Source organism: Protopterus annectens, chromosome 3.part0, assembly GCF_019279795.1.
Source record: "Protopterus annectens isolate FY-2018-M chromosome 3.part0, PAN1.0, whole genome shotgun sequence".
NCBI lineage: Eukaryota > Metazoa > Chordata > Ceratodontiformes > Protopteridae > Protopterus > Protopterus annectens.
Genome location: NC_056731.1, coordinates 1,546,867,950 through 1,546,886,378, shown reverse-complemented (window position 1 = coordinate 1,546,886,378; position 18,429 = coordinate 1,546,867,950).

The window sequence follows — 18,429 nt, the reverse complement described above, 5'->3', positions numbered from 1 at the left end:
TGTAGGACTCAAGTACACTTTTGATGGAAATGGAGTCATTGAGGTCTTGTCCAGCATATACTTCCAGATGTATCTGACACTCCTAATGCAATTTTTTATATGATAGCAGACAGGGTCTCACTGAGAAGAGTGTTTGTTATCTTTTCAACCATGAGAAAACTGAGGTTTGAGTACCCTTTTTGTTAATCTGTGTATCTAAACAAGATGTATTTTTTGTCCTTCATCCTGATGTCTAGGGTGTGGTCTTATCCTACTTTTGGGGCTGTTCTTGGTATTTCCAACACAGGATGCTGCTACCTGGACATGATGCTGACACAAAGACAATGTCATTTAGTGACTGTAGTTGTAGGCTGTAAAAAAGTAAAAATGTGTAACCGGCTCCCCCTTAAATGACCACAGTGAAGGTCTTCATGGGGTAGTAAAAGAAGTCAACACCCCTCAAGATGCACAGGTCTTGCAGAATGATTGTTTTACAAAAGAACATGAGGAACAAGAATGCAAATAAATTTATCAACTTTACAATATGTAATTACATTAGATGTGATACATTAAAAGAATTAAATAACATTTGAATACTGTATGCATACTACAAATGGCCAAGAAAGTTTCTATCCACGATATTCATAATCAAACCTGACCAACATTCTTCATCCAATATAACTAAAAGCTCCTTAGTTTTCTTCAACTTCAGACAGAAATTTGTTACAGATATCCAGCTTTTTATTTCTACAAAATTAAGTTTGAAATAACCTATAATGCTTCTAATCATTTCCAAATCCTACATGTGCAAAGTCCCTACCGTACAGAGTACATAGTTCACCTTTCCCTTGCTATAACTGCCTTTGCCACAAATGACAATAGAATTCCAGTTGTCATTTCCTCCTTAATCCAAACTGTGCCATGCATTTCTATACCAAATCTCAAGACATACCGGGACAAAGCTGAGGTTTTTACCAAATATGTCTTGGCCCACCCTTGACATACTTGCCTTAGCTATTGTTGTGCTCTCTTGCATTCCAAAGCATATGAATCAATCCTACATGTTCAGCTCCACAACTTCAAATTTCAAATTGGAAATTCTTCTATCTCATACTAGTACACTGGATGTGTTATACTACAAAGAAGTGTCCTTATCTGATGATCTCATTCATATGTCCATTTGATATAACAAGAAGCATTTTCCATGTAAGTTTCCAATTGTTTTGGCATATTTCCTCATTAATATATTCCCGAATCATACAGGCCATTTACAGTCTAGCTCTTCTTGTAATGTGTCTAGTCCATCTGATATTTTTGTATATAGCTACATCTATTGTTTTACATGTTGCTCCATTTGTTCACTGGAGCCTCTCTGCATTTCCTCCCTTCTACTGTGTCTGATCATTCAATATGTATCTAAATCAATATATTAAAAGTAAAATCATGTTGATGCCTAAGCTAGGAACACATTGTGCTTCCTGGGATGAAGGATTCTACCCTCTTGTCTATTGCCTTGCTTACCTAGTTCTCTCAGCTGTTGCTATCTGTATATGCCTGATTTTTTCCATATTTCTTGCTTGTGTCTAAGAGTCCGATCTTTATCATCTCTCTAATCTAAGGTCCTCATGTGGGCAGGCATTTTTTGCACATATCTCCTTGTTGCTTAATCTCAGTGCCCAAGTTTTCCTTAAGTGTCAGCTGTATGCTGTCTCTCTATATTTAGCCATGCAGTCCCCTCCCTGTAATACAGTATCCTTACCATCTATGTTTCAAATCCCATCCCCCTTAGTGGGTAGGAGTAAGAGTTACTGCCTTGGAATTCTATGTTGGTTTGCCTCATCAAAACACTCTTCAAGTAGAACCTGAATTTTATTTACCAAATGGTGGTAAGACAATATTAGAATATGTCTTATGGCATGTAATATTCAAGGAAGAACAATAATCTTGAAAGAATTTACTTTGCTAACCAGTGTGTTTGCACTGCCACATCCCTTTTGTAAGAGTTTGCTTATTTTGTTATAACGCTTCTCCAAGTTTCTTATAACCATCCCCTTATATGTGTATCCCACCTCTAAACCCAAGTAGGTTGGAAGCTCTGCCTTCTATCTATCACCAGCTATTCTTTATTATTTTCTTTCATTCATTCTGAACAGTACTGCTCTATTACTGTTCATTTCCAGTTCTGACACTTTGATGAATCTGCCAAATATATCCAACAACACTAATAAACTCTTAGTTGTGCTATCCACCATTAAAATGCAGTCATCAGCATATAACTGAAAAGCCTTATTTTCAGTTCTTTGCTTGTTTTGTAAAGTCTCATAAACTACAGAGCCAACTTTTCATTTACTTGGAGAAACAGTCTTGGTGAAGAAAGGTATCCTTGCCTAGTCCCTCTTGAGATTTTTCCTTTGGGGGAAAGTTCTTCAACTTTCAAAACATCAAAAGTAGGCTTATTATACTTCATCTTAATCCACTGAATAACCACATTCACAAAATCCCTTCTCTGAAATACTTCAAACAGAAAGTCCCAATATACAGTAAAAAAAATCTTTTTTTTAAATATTGGATAAAACTACACAAGCATAATGATATCCTACTTGATGGTTTTCAAGAAAGGAAGCCAAAATGTCTAGCATTAAACTGTTGGGTAAAGCCTCAGCCAACCATTTGCTAGGATTTTTGCCATAAAAGTTTTATTTTAAGTTTGAGTAATATCTTGCTATAATTAGCAAAGTCTGTTTATCTCTCTTCCCTTTCTGTACTAGAACAGTTTTAACATGTTTCCTACCATCTGTGATTGATAATGTCTACCAGATTTGATTATAATGTTCTAGAAAGATAAGTGTGACTTCCTTTTTCCTGACTGATAAAATGTAGTGGGGAGCTCCATGTGAACCTGAAATTTTTCCTAACTTTGTTTTCTGTGTAGCTATTTTGAGTTGTTGTAATGCAACAGCAACATTTAACTTGAACTGGTTTCCTTCTTATTTGCCTACTCCATATCTATACAATGGATTTTGAAACCATGTACCCATTTCTGTTGCTGGTATATTTCTTCACAATATACCCCAGGATTTACAATGTTAAATTTCTGTGCAGGAGCAGTGTAGCCACTCCTGCATGGAATATGCCTATCGAGAGCTCCATGGTCGTGCCGTTTTGACGTGCAAAAGTGTCCCTACACTGTTCCTGCATGGATACCCATGTGGAATGCTAATTACCTAATTTTCTGGTGAAACCAATGCAACTGAGGTAAAAGAGTGACCCAGATAGCAGGTAGGTAGCCATGCAGGAGCAATGTAAGCTGTAGAAATGTATTTGGCTACTAGCTGAATACATTTCTGCAAAAATGAAAATGGAGCCATGACAGCTTCAATAAAAGCATGTACCCTGATCTGTATGCATGCCAATTGCCAAATATATGGCCATTGGCATGCTAAGCTGTTTACATTTTATAAAAATAAAAGTTTATTATTTTTCAGCCGATCTCGGACGTTTAAGCATTTTGAAGCGCTGCGCAAACAGGATCGTGGGGACAATAACAAAATTAATGAAAAAATTCCATTTTAGGGGAAAGCTGCATTTTGTCATTATACTCAGTGGCAAGCAGAATCAAAACAATGTCAAGGAACAGTGGTTGCTAAGGGGGAAGACTCTTGTGGAGTGCAGTAACTATGGATCAAGGTAGTAGGGTATGTTAATGAGGGGACTTGTACTGAATCACAGAATTCTTCTAAGTGTCACACTGCATCTAACTGTGTAGGTGCTGTAACACCATTGTGTAGGCAGGAGGAGAAACTAACATGAAAAGGGGCTGTATCATGCTTGCTGTAAGCACATTGGAGCTCTGTTGCCTGGGTTTGTGCTTAGCTAAGCACAGTTAAGCGAGGGTGTGTGTCTGAGGCCATATACACTTATTCCATGAACAAAGGAGCATGTTTGCTCCCAGGAGATGGCTGTTTCTTTCTGTTTACACTAGCTAAATGGGTCTGGGTGGTGTGCCGGGATTTAAACAGGAAGGATATAGGAAAACAAAGGAAATAGCAGAACAAGGAAAATGCAGTACAAATCAGCAATATGGAATTCTGCAACTCACAATGGGCCGTTGAAAGCATTCAATAATACAGCTGGCAAGTGGCTGCATAGCTGAAAATGGGAGGAGATGTAAGTAAAAAATAATTAAAAAAGGGCAAGAGCAGAATAAAGGCAATCATGCATGAATTACAATAATGTCTCCAACACTCACAGTGGCCAAATAAAATCCATGAGTAATATAGGTGGCAGCTGGAATTTGTCATAGTTAGCCAATCATACAGGCAGCATCTGCAGCACAACAGTATAAAGTATGGAAACACATTACAGTATGTCTTTTCCCACAAACTCTGCACCATTGGTGTATACACACAGGGGAATTTTAACTGGAAAAATGTTAGGGGCTGCCATTGCTTTGATCCACCAGTATGTGCTAGAGGCTGATGGTGGAGAGGAGGAAAATGCTGACAACCACCACAGACCAAGGAGGATAAGAATGTTCAGACCCAGGGTAACCTTCCAAGGGCTACATGATCTGGAGATAGTAGAGCACTACAGGGTGGCCAGAGACATACTGCAGCAAATCACTGAGCTGTGCCAGCCTCAGCTCAGAGCTAGAACCAACAGAGGGGTACCCATCCCAGTGGATACCAAGGTATGTGTAGCCTTAAGAATTCTAGCTGCAGGTACTTTCCAAAGACCTACTGGGGACATCACTGGGGTCTCACAGGCATCTACATCCAGGGTACTCCAGTTCCTGGATGCAATGTTACTACACGTCGGTGAGCACATTTACTTCCCCAACACCCATGAAGAGAGGACCAGCAATATGCATCTCTTCCACCATGTAGCAGAATACTCAAAGTTACTGGGTACCATAGACTGCTCACACATCCACATCAAAGCACCACACCTGGTGAACATGGTAGGGTCTACATAAACCACAAGGCTTTCCCCTTCATCAACTTCCAGGTCATATGCAATGGCCAGGGCATTATCATGAATGTGCATACTGGCAGCCCTGGTAGCTATCACAACTCCCACATCTGGCATTCATCACAGCTGTACCAGGCATTTGCCAGTGGGGGCATCCAGTATGGCCATCTTGTAGTGGATGCTGGCTATGAACTGGAGCCATGTATGATGACACCCAGCAGAAATGTGCACACACCCACACATGAATGCCATAATGAGGCACATGCACAAACCAGAATCATTATAGAGCATGTGTTTGGGTTGCTCAAGTCACAGTTCTGCTGCCTTGATATAACTGCTGCCTTGATATATCTGGTGGAGTCTTGCAGTACTCTCAAGCCACATGTGCACAGATATTCATAGTATGTGCCATGGTACACAATATGATCCTACGGAAACAGCTGCAGCAGGAACAGCATGAGGAAGGGCCACACAGACCACCACCAGTGCCAAGGTCCCCACAGGCACAGAGACTCACAGGAGGAGGCTCCTAAGCCTGCTCCTATAGGCAGACTGAGGTGTGCCCAGTATGCTCATGCCTTGGTAAAGAGGCAATGCATAGCACACACACTGACACTGTAGAGCCCCAGGGACTGACACCTCTCTCTGATTCAGACACACACAGTAAAATGGATGACACACATGTCACATTATCTGTAACTTACCATGTATAGGCAGTGTACTATGTGCATCCAACATAAGTGGCCCTTAAGCACTGCCTTCACAACTGTTGCAAGCACAAGGTAGGTCAGTCTTCTTAACAATAAATGAATGGAATAACATGTTCTGATAGCATATCTACAGTAATGCTGCATGCATGCAAGGGAATGGGGTAGCCTAATGGGATAGCAACACACAACTGACAGCTATGTGGGACACCAGGAAATGCCTGGCCAAAACTGTCCTCCACACACTAAGCAGTAGTACCCAAGGTGGCAAATCCCACTGCAGTATATGTGTGGGGACAACTAAGTGAGGGGGTCATAGGTCACAGGCATGGATGTCAGGGTGGGGGTCCCATAACCACCCCTCACAGACATACAGAAAGTCCGCTGTAGAAAACCACAGAGAAATGTGTGGTAAAGGCACACAAATGGTGGCAATGTTGAATTAACTCCCTACCGACTCACACAGTGATAGCACAGCAGGACCTACAGTTGTAGTAAGGCTATGAAGGGTAAGAAGTCTGAAACTCAAATGTATGCCAGTACAATCTGACCTGGGAGTTTTACTGATATGGCTCCAGTCCCCAAGATAGGGAACAATAGAATGGTAAATGGAACCAAAATGTAAAGCAAATCTCAACACAGTCTGTGCAAATGTGTACAGTTGACAGGTGCCTCCTATATACCCACACAAATGCAGTAACATATATGTTTGCATGGAAATAGCAGCATAGTGCACACTGGCAGGGCTGTACCAATACACATGAAAACATGGTGCCTGTCCACAATATGCAGGGGTCAATGAGCTATGTGTATGTGTGGTTAATACTGTCTGGATCTGGCCAGCACGTTATCCTGGCAGTCATCTTGTACTGCCCTAGGTACAGTGCTACATTTAACAAGGACATGTGCAGATAATTAGAGTGCCAACTGTTATGCATATCAGTGAGACCCACTGCTCTGCAACTGACATACCTGGAAGTCACAGTGCTATGTGGAATATACTACACATATTATTGACATCTTGAAGGATATGTAGCAGAGGTACCAAGGCTTTTGTGAATATAAGTGTTTTGTGGTACTGTTTCCAGTGGCATTCCCAATAATACTTTTCTTGTTTTGTTTTTACAAATAATGGACATGCCTGCACAGTTGAATGCACTCTATATCCACACCCATAACTCTCAACCTCTGAAAGCAAGATGTCTACACAAGGGCAGAAATAAAAGCAGAACAAAGATACAGTGATAGGCATGTGCAGTAAATATCTCCCTTACATACTGAGAAAGTTGGTAGAGTGAGGGATTTGCCATATCATGAATTGTCTGAAGGTTATGTATTCTGAAACAGTAATGTCTGTATTATTTTCTAACATCACACTTCAATTATACGTAACTAACTTGCCATAAAAACACAAGTTTATGTAGAAAGTACGAAACCTCTATCCAAACACCTGGACAACCTGCCAAAAAATGTACAGGTCAGAGATATGCACACACAAAGATATGACATCTCAAGTTATAAAGATACAACACAAGCAAGAGATCCACAGCCCTTATATCACCAGGTTCCTGGACTGTTTACACAGCTGTGTGTCATTACTACACTGGCTGTAGCCACACTTCACAAAGGGCCTTGTTGGGCAGGAATTTACATAGCTGCCCTCATAATATTGGTCTATGCATCATACAACTAGTATTCCTGTGGTAAAGCACTGTGATTATCTGAGGATGTCTGGCAGTAGGTAATGGCACAATACATTGCAGTTTCACACTACAGATATGTCAGAAAATGTCTGCTAAACAAACAAGTACCCCGAAGAAAGTTCTGCACACTTCTAAGAGATATGATTGTAGCACACAAAACCCTGGACTAGAGTACACCTATATCTGGAATGGAGTCCTACCCTAAATATAGAAGGTCACACTGGGCATGCTTCTTCACGTAGAGAATCACAGGACATGTTAGAACCCACATCAGAATATATGACTGTATTGTGTATATATGCCTATACATACAGACAGCTATGTACACCTCAGCTGTCTCCACACACACACACACACACACACACACACACACACACACACACACACACACACACACACACACACACCAGACAGGATTACCCTCAGCTAGCTGTAGGTGGCTCATATGTGATATAGCTGCATCTGTTGCATGATATACACACGCATATATATGTGCAACAGATATATGTCAAGCATGCACACACATTGATCTGGGGAACTGAGAGACAGACAGTGATACAGAGAGAGACACAGGGGACACAGACAGAGTGCATTACACACATGGATACCCTGAACGGCATACAGTGATGTCCTGCTGTGGACAGCGGCATACCAGTTGTAAACAGTTGCATGTGCCAGCATAAAAGCTGAGCCCCACTGTGTAACAGTATTGAGGTTGAGTTTATAATATCACATCACCTACCTGTGCATGTGTGTGTCTCCATAGGTCCATTAGGAATGTCTTCACACTCAGTACACTTCACATTGCCCTACTTCACAAGATCTGCTGCTTTCATTCACCTTAGAAGTACCATTAGACACTGATCCTCCCTATAAACTCTGTAGCATGTGTGAAAATTGTGTAACACTATAGTACAAATAACTAGATAGGTAGGGGTTCTAATCTCAATGCTGGCAAGTGTGTGTGTGTGTGTGTGTGTGTGTGTGTGTGTGTGTGTGTGTGTGTGTGTGTGTGTGTGTGTGTGTGTGTGTGTGTGTGTGTGTGTGTGTGTGTGTGTGTGTGTGTGTGTGTGTGTGTGTGTGTGTGTGTGTATTTGTAGGTGAAACAGTTTTAGGCCATTCCCACTCACAACACTTCCCAATAGCCCACTTTATCAGTCCTGCTGATGTCATTCCCCTTATTGGCACCTTTGGTCAGTTGTCAGCCTAGTTAGCTCTGTAGTGTGTGTGATAACTGCATAACACAATAGTACAAATCACTAGCTAAACATGGGTTCTAATCTCAAATCTGGCAAATGAGTGTGTATGTTTGTAAGAAGAAGAAGTATTTTGATAAATTTCCCACCCACTGTCCTTCTTTATCACTCCTGCTGATGTCATTCCCCTTATCAACACCTTTGGCCAATTATCAACACAGTAAGCTCTGTACCACCTGTGATTACTGTGTAACACTATAGTAGAAAAAACAAGATAGGCAGGGGTTCTACTCTCAGATCTGGAAAATGTGTGTTCATGTGTGTGCGTGTGTGTGTGTGTGTGTGTGTGTGTGTGTGTGTGTGTGTGTGTGTGTGTGTGTGTGTGTGTGTGTGTGTGTGTGTGTGTGTGTTAAAGTGTGCATGTTTGTAAGAAGAACTATTTTGATAGGTTTCCCACCCACTGGCATACTTTATCAGTCCTGCTGATGTCATTCCCTTTATCAGCACCCTTGGCCAGTTGTCAGTTTAGTAAGCTCTGTAGTGCATGTGATAACTGCATAACACTATAGTACAAATAACTATATAGGCATGGGTTCTACTCTCATGTTTGGCAAATGTGTCTGTGTGTGTAAGTGTGTATGTTTGTAGGAAGAAGTATTTTGATACATTACCTGCCCACTGGCCTACTTTATCAGTCATGCTGATGTCACTGCCCCTATAGGTTCATAGGTGTGTACTAGGATAATGGCCCTGGAGCTGTTTCAAGCCTAGCTCATTGAAGTTCCCTGCCATTGTGCCCCTATCAAGTAGAGCCACTGGAGTGATTCCTGGGGTGAGCTCTCTATTACCCATCCATTCATCAAGGTCTCTCTGGAACAAGGTCATCTATTCATCTAGGTGCTTTGCTTGACATGTATAGGAAGTCTATTTCAGGGCATGTGTAGTCCCTGGGTGAGGACTCTGTCCCTCCTGCATGTTGTGTTGATTGTGGTAATGAGGTCCAGGTCCCTGCAGTGTGTGGTGCAGAGAGATTGGGATGACTTTAGATGTAGCATTTGCAAAAGAGCTGGGCCAGACCTGGCTTTGCAAGTCAAGCAGCGATCGCCTCTAAGTAGATGATATGAGGCAGAGAATAGCTGGAGTCTTTTGAATTTGTCTGTGTAGGACATGTGTTTAATGCCTAGGATCCTCATTGTGAGGTACTTCTCTGGCCTCTCAAGCTGTTGCAGGTGTCTAATGAGGTACATGCCAAATGAGCCATTATACTTGATGATTGATCTAATGAGGGAAGAGTACACAGAGATGCTAATCTCTTTCTTCCTGGATGCAACCCCCTTGGTAATGACATGTGCCACATAGAAGGATTTCCTGACCACAGTGACAATGTGGCTGTTAAAGGAGAGATTGCTGCCAACTTGTGTCCCCAGATCTCTTATAATGCCTACAGTGTTCAGTGGGCTCCCATCATTGTGGTACTTAGTGGGAACTGTGATTTTACCAAAGGGGCTGATGATGCATTTTGTGGTGTTAAGCTTCAGGCCATAGTTTCCACACCAGTTAGTGGTCTCTGTGATGGCTTTCTGTAGGATGTCTGGAACCCTTGTGGAGTTAATGGTGACTCCCAGCTTGCAGTTTCCTGTAACTTTATCAGCCAGAGTTCCTTTGTGTTGGTCTGGACTCCTGAGAAGTAGATGCTGAACAGGAGAGTACCCAGGACTGATCCCTGTGGGACTACACTTGTGGCTGGCTGGCAGTCTGACTTGGAGCTCACTACTTTCACATTGTGTGTTCTGTCAGCCAATTTGGAACCCCCTAGTGATATAGGGATTGATGTCTAGTTTGTTGGGTTCATCCATAATTCCTGATTGAGGAATGGCATCAAGAGCCTTGGCCAGATAGATGTAGGCTGTATGCAGTGCCTTATTATCATACACAGCCCTGGTTCCTGAATCAAAGAAGTCACCCAGGTTGAGAAGGTATGATCTCCCTTTCACAAAGCCAAACTGTGTGGGGTCCAGAAATAGGAGATTACCTATATGTTTGTCGATCATGTCCCAGATGATGTGCTCCATAGCTGCACTTATCAGACTAATCAGGCTACTGGATGGGTAATTCCCAGGGTCTGTAGATGCCACCCCTTTATGTAGTGGAATGACTATAGCAATGCACCATTTGGGAGGGACAAAGCCTGAGGTGAGGCTGTGACTGAACAGGGCACACAGATCTGTTGCCAGGTATCTTTGTAGTTTATGTAGAATACAGCCAGGGATGATTTGGGATCCCATGGAAGCTGTATTCTTGCCCATGGACAATGCAGATGTAACCTGGGTGAAAGTAATCCTGGGTGCATGGCATTCTTCTGGCATTCTGGTTGTTCCCCTGGGGGTAAAACTGGCACTGAATGTGTTGGCAAGAATGCTGGCAGTATCTCTTGGCTCGGTATAGGAGGTAGCATTGTGCAGTAACTCAGAGCACTTCTGGGTATTGGCGTGGAGGTTCCTGATGTAACTATCAAAGGATCTGTGATTGTTGTCAGTGCCTGCTACAATTCTGCCTTTCAAAGGTGGCTTTAGATGATTTCATGAGGGATCTCAAGTTGTTGTTGAGGCTAATAAAGGAGTTTTACCACTCTTGGGACTCCACCTTTTTCTGCAACAGTTTCTTCCTTCTATTGTACAAGTGATTAATGGCAGGTGACCACTAGATTGGCCTCTAGTGTTTTGAGGAGAGTGTCATGGTTCTGTTGGGTATGGCGAGTTCCATGCATGGATGTTCAGGTTTGTATAGTGCATTTGTGTATGATTTGGCAGTCATGCAGTTATTTTCCATTTGCATGGGTGCTGTGAAGTTAGCCACCTCTGTTCTCATAAGTCCAGTCAGCTTTGGAGTAGTTTTTCAAGGTGGTTACCTTTGCAGGGGGTGGGGGTGAGATGAGGATTTCCATGGTGATTACTCTATGTTGGATCTGACAAAGTATTAATTGACTACTGTTGTCAAGCAATGGTCCCATATGTTAGTAATCAACACAGGTAAAGGATGTTGCTTCCTCTACTGGGTGCCAGAATGAGCTGGCCTAGGGCATTGGAACTGATAAATTCCAGGAAGTATTGGGCCAGTGTATTGCTGCTTGAGCATCTTTCACAGTTGATGGAGGAATAGTTGAACTCTCCTAGTATGAGAGTGTTGGGTTGGACCTTGATAGATTCCAGGGTGTTGAGGAATGTAGATTGAGAGTCTAGGGACATGGATGTGGACCTATAGCAAGCTATAACCTGGATTGCACTTATTACACAATGTCAATTGCACCTGAAGTATCTCAGATGCATTATGCTGGTATACTACTCTGGATGTGTGCATATCCATTATTAATATGGAGACACCACCATTTTTGGAGAAGTGGTCTATAGTTTGGAGCTGACAGGTGTGGAATGAGTTATAGGCTGGCAGAGCAGGGGTTCTGTCTGCTGCTGTAAACCAGGTGTCCGTTACATCACAGATGTCAATGTTCTCCATTTTGAGGAGTGCCTCATGTGGCTGCATCTCGAGATGTAGCTGTCTAGTGTTGAGCAGTATGACCCTCAGACTGCATATATGTATAGCTGTTACAGTGGTAATTTGATTTGGAACACCGACTAAAAAGGCACTATAGGTGTGACAAGACACTCAGCCAGTACATGGAAAGCCAGGGGTGATAGATGCAGACCATCTCTGGCAAGCCATCGCAGACTGTCATTCATGTCATCCCAAGCAAACAGATACTGGATCCCATGACAGTGACAACAGACACTTAAACCAATTGTTGAAGTCAATCATTTGCTGCTTGTACAGCGATATCATTTTGGGTGACAGTAGTATACTGCTTAGGGCTACTGTCATACCTGCCTGGCCACATAATCTGAGAGCTTTACCATGTCTTTTTTTATATAGTCCATGGAGGTTTTTTCTCAGGTCATTCACACAGACATGGACAATGACAGAGTTATACTTGCATTTGTTGTGGAGTGACCTGACTGAGTGTGTTATGTGTTGGAGTCTGGCACCTGATAGACAGCTGACTGTAACCTTATCCATGTTCAACCTACTGAATGGGGCATCTGTGTGCCTCACTACTGAGTCACCTATGATTACTGTATCAGGCAAGGTGGTTAGCCTTTGGGGCTTAGCTTTAGGAGCACACTGTGTAGGTGAGATATGTGTCCTTTGGTTTGTGCTGTGTTGTGATGTTTGAGTTGGTGTTTATCTTGGTGGTCTCCGCTGTTTGGGTAAATGTCTATTGAGTGCCTCTGTGAAAGTGGGTGTGTGAATATTGTTTGTATTTCAAATAGTGGAAACCACACCAAGAAGCAAAATAAAGACGGTTCACCTCACCATCACAGCTAACTCTGAGAATCAGCATGCAGGCTATACTCGAATAAGGCAAGGCAGAATATAACTCACGAAAATATTTATTAAAGCTTACAAGAAGCTTAAAAGTGAACGAATAATACTATATGCAATACTGTTGTTAAGCACTTTCATTTGCAATCCCAAACTTCATCAGAACAGCTGTTATGTTCAAACTCAAACCTTTTAAAATCTTTTTGGCGCCATACCCAGTACCAATTTACATTTAAAGTGCCAGTGCTCATATATTCAAATAAAATAAAATAAAATACATCACTCATCACCATCTGAAACATACAATAAATACATTAATACATGATATATTAACTCCTATAATAAAATAAGATAAAATGCTATACATATATATATAACCCTTTCTAGTAATATAACTAAAACACATCCTAAAAATGAGCTACATATCTGTATATGTACAGATATAATCAACTCATGCAACAATATAAATATTATCAATGCAACATTAAGAAAGGTTTTATAGAAATGTATTTGTTAATACCTGGTTCTTTTGTTGCATTTGTTAAAACCTGCCAGATGCTTTCTTTTTTACTTAATGTTGCTTTCACATTCCCTCCTCTATTGTTTATTAAAACTTGATCTATAATGGCAAAACTGAACTTATGATGAATACCCTTCTTTTCTATATGTCTATATAAGGCATTTTTTTGTGTCATGTACGTTAATTCTATATACATGATCATAGATTCTTTTTTTAAAATGTCTCTCAGTTTTGCCAATATAATAAGTGGAACATGAAGTGCATACAGCTATGTAAATAATGTTCTTAGAATTACAATTTTCTTTTTGAATTTAATATATGTTCTATTTGCATTTTGCAACTTTATACCTTCACTTTCATTAATTAAATGACATTGGCTGCACATTCCACATTTGGTAGTAGCTCTCCTCACCTTATGACAATCTATTTCTTTTATTTCTACTTGTAATAGTCTCTTAATATTCATACACATCTTAAATATGAATTTTGCTTTTTTCACCTACCACTTGTTTGATATCATCAACTAGTGTATGATTCTTCCAATATCTATTTATAATTGTTATAATTTCATTCACATAAGGGGAATATATTAAAATACATGCTCTGCTAGTTATTACATTATCATGGGTTTTACTCTACATTTGGTCTATATCTTGTTCTCTTCCTAGAATAGGGTTATATTTTTTACCCCATTCTTTTATAACAAATGAAGAAATACCATTTAATAGAGCTTCCGGATAACCTCTATTGAGGAACATAGATTTAATAAGTTCTATTTCTTTAAGCATAGTTTCATAATTTGATGTCATTCGAGCTACTCGGATACATTGCCCTTTATAAATATTTTTTAGAACATGTCTAGGATGTTGACTAGAATATTCTATGTACGCATTTGAGAATGCTTTCTTTCTATAGATCTCAGATTGGAAACTATGTTCAGTGTGCCTATATATGTATCTAAATAAGGTATTCCATCTTGACTAATACTATGAGTGAATTTCAAAAAATCACTTGTACTATTCAAATATTAGAGAAATTCTTCTATCATATTCACTGGTCCCCTCCATAAAATAAACATCTCATCCAGGAACCTCGCATAATAGGAAATATATTGATAGAATTTACTATTGAACAAATAAGTGTTTTCCCACTCTAGCATAACCATATTGGCAAATATTGGGGCACATGATGCACCCATTGCCACACCACGTATTTGTTTGTAATATTTGCCCTCATAATATATAAAATTGTTGTTTAACACTATATCCATCATGTCCACTATTAGGTTGATTCTATCCCATTCCAGATTTAAATATTTTCTAAGACTATTGCAAAAATAGTCTAATCCTTGTTCTTTAGGAATACAAGAAAATAGGTCAACCACGTCTATTGTTATATATGTTAAGTTCTCCTCCCATTTATCTGGTGTAAGTTGAGATAGGAATACCCATGAATCTTTGATAAGATGTACTGTATTCCTATATGTAGGTTTGACCCAACGATCAATCACTACTCCTATATTAAACGTTTTAGACTTACTTCCAGATATTATGGGGCAAAAAGGAGGTCTGATAATATCTTTCTGAACCTTAGGTATGCCTATTATGGTTGCCAGAGTGTGAAATTCCAACTTCATAAATTCATATATTTCTTCAGTTATTTTCCGATCCAATAAATACTCATCTAAGGCTAAATCGATTTTCCTATAACTAATGTTTATTTCATTAATTGATGTAATTTCATAATTTCCTGTTTCAATCAATAACTTTTGAATCTCATTTACATAATCAATTGTATTATATAACACTATTCCACCTCCCTTATCTGGTTTCATTATTCTAATACTTTTATTATTCAAAAGATCTGTTAAACATTCCCTTTCTTTTGTTGTTAAATTATCAATAAACTGTTGTCAACATGAGTCAAGAGGATGTAAATGTCAGTGTGACCTCAGAGAAAGTATTTACATTCGATTTTTCTTTATTTCAGCAGGATGAGGACAGTGAGTGCTTAGGAGCTCGCCCTAAGCGTTAGTTACCAGCTAAAACATATGCTGCTACCACCAAAACTAACAACTATTCATCTAAAGGTACTGTAAACAAATCATCGAGCCCAAGAGTTACAAAATGGAACTGTTAATATGAATGACAATGGCCAAATTAAATTGGACATTTTTCTAACTAGTAATATTGAATTTAAAATGATGGATAAATGTGGAATTACATGTGTGCCTGATATGAACAAAAAAAAGCTTAAACGTTGTACCTTAAAGGAAATGATTTTTGAATTGGGTAATTTGTTGCAGGTTGCTAAAACTATTAAAGTAGACAATGCTTATTTAACTAAATGTATATCTCTTGAAATAGTACCAATGGGACTAATATTTTTCAAGGTGCCCATGGGTATCAATTTAGATCCAGATACAAAGAAGGAATTTAATGTTTTATTCAATTCATTTGGAATAAGTTATATGAAAGTATTGGTAAAAAAGAATGACGAGAAACTTAGTAGAACAGTGTTAGAAATTGAAAAATTGAATAATAATATAGTCTCAGATTTATTGTTTGAACAATGGCGTACGTTGTATGACAAACAATTTAAATATGCTGAGACTACAACTGATAAATTATTTGAAAGGAAGTACAAGAAACTTAACAGAGATATTATACAATATAAAGAGAATAAAGCATATACATGGAATTTAGAGCGAAATATTAATAGGTATAGTAAATGGGATGAACACGTAGTAACACAAAAGGATGAAAATGTGAATTTTCAAGGGGGTCGCTATTACACACCAGTGAAAAAACAAATGTATTGGGGGAATCGATACAAGCAGTATTAGAGTGTATGAATGATTCTGTATCATCGGCCATTTGTAATAACAGCAAAGGTAATGGTGAAGGAATGTGTCCAGTAACTGAAACATTAACAGATAAGGAACAAAACATCATACATTATGTTAAGGATTTAACAGTATATAACTATACTAGGTCCTGCATTAAGGAAGAACTAGGTACTCTTTTCATTAAAGGTATGAAATATATACCAGCTTTCAAATTTAACTTAGTAGACACCATTGTGGATGTCAAATTGTATTGTAGGAAATTAAATTTAAGTTTATTATTTAATAAAAATAAAAAGGAGGTACAATTGAATGAAAATGTTAAGCTTAAGAAAAAGAGCACATTTAAACCACCCCCGAATAGAATGGTAGAGAATTTTGAAAATAATATTTGTTCTGATATTTATCAGTACAATAAAAATATCAGAAGACAACAGTTTATTGATAATTTAACAACAAAAGAAAGGGAATGTTTAACAGATCTTTTGAATAATAAAAGCATTAGAATAATGAAACCAGATAAGGGAGGTGGAATAGTGTTATATAATACAATTGATTATGTAAATGAGATTCAAAAGTTATTGATTGAAATAGGAAATTATGAAATTACATCAATTAATGAAATAAACATTAGTTATAGGAAATTGATTTAGCCTTAGATGAGTATTTATTGGATCGGAAAATAACTGAAGAAATATATGAATTTATGAATCTGGAATTTCCCACTCTGGCAACGATAATAGGCATAGCTAAGGTTAATTAAGATATTATCAGACCTCCTTTTCACCCCATAATATCTGGAAGTAAGTCTAAAATGTTTAATATAGGAGTAGTGATTGATCATTGGGTCAAACATATATATAGGAATACAGTACATCTCATCAAAGATTTGTGGGTATTCCTATCTCAACTTACACCAGATAAATGGGAGGAGAACTTAACATATATAACGATAGACGTGGTTGACCTATTTTCTTGTATTCCTAAAGAACAAGGATTAGACTATTTTTGCAATAGTATTAGAAAATATTTAAATCTGGGATGGGACAGAATGAACCTAATAGTGGACATGATGGATATAGTGTTAAACAACAATTTTATATATTATAGGTTCATAGGTTCATAGGTTCATACTAGGCTATCTGCCCGAGGGCATTTACAAGCCTAGCCCATCGTTTTGTGGCTTACGCCACCCCTTTAGTATGGGGAACTATACCCATTATTTTGCTGTGCCTCTGTCGAGCAGTGACACTTGAGGGCGAATATTACAAACAAATACGAGGTGTGGGAATGGGTGCATCATGTGCCCCAATATTTGCCAATATGGTAATGCTAGAGTGGGAAAACATTTATTCAATAGTAAATTCTATCAATATATTTCCTATTATACGAGGTTCCTGGAAGATATGTTTATTTTATGGAGGGGCCCAGTGAATATGATAGAAGAATTTCTCTAATACTTGAATAGTACAAGTGATTTTTTGAAATTCACTCATAGTATTAGTCAAGATGGAATACCTTATTTAGATACGTATATAAGGCACACTGAACATGGTTTCCAATCTGAGATCTATAGAAAGAAAACATTCTCAAACGCGTACATGGAATATTCTAGTCAACATCATAGACATGTTCTAAAAAATATTTATAAAGGGCAATGTATCCAAGTAGCTCGAATGACATCAAATTATGAAACTATGCTTAAAGAAATAGAACTTATTAAATCTATGTTCCTCAACAGAGGTTATCCGGAAGCCCTATTAAATGATATTTCTACATTTGTTATAAAGGAATGGGGTAAAAAATATAACCCTATACTAGGAAGAGAACAAGATATAGACCAAAAGTATAGTAAAACCCATGATAATGTAATAACTAGCAGAGCATGTATTTTAACATATTCCCCTTATGTGAATGAAATTATAACAATTATAAATAGATACTGGAAGAATCTTACACTAGTTGATGATATCAAACAAGTGGTGGGTGAAAAAACAAAATTCATATTTAAGATGGGTATGAATATTAAGAGACTATTACAAGTAGAAATAAAAGAAAGAGATTGTCATAAGGTGAGGAGAGCTACTACCAAATGTGGAATGTGCAGCCAATGCCATTTAATTAATGGAAG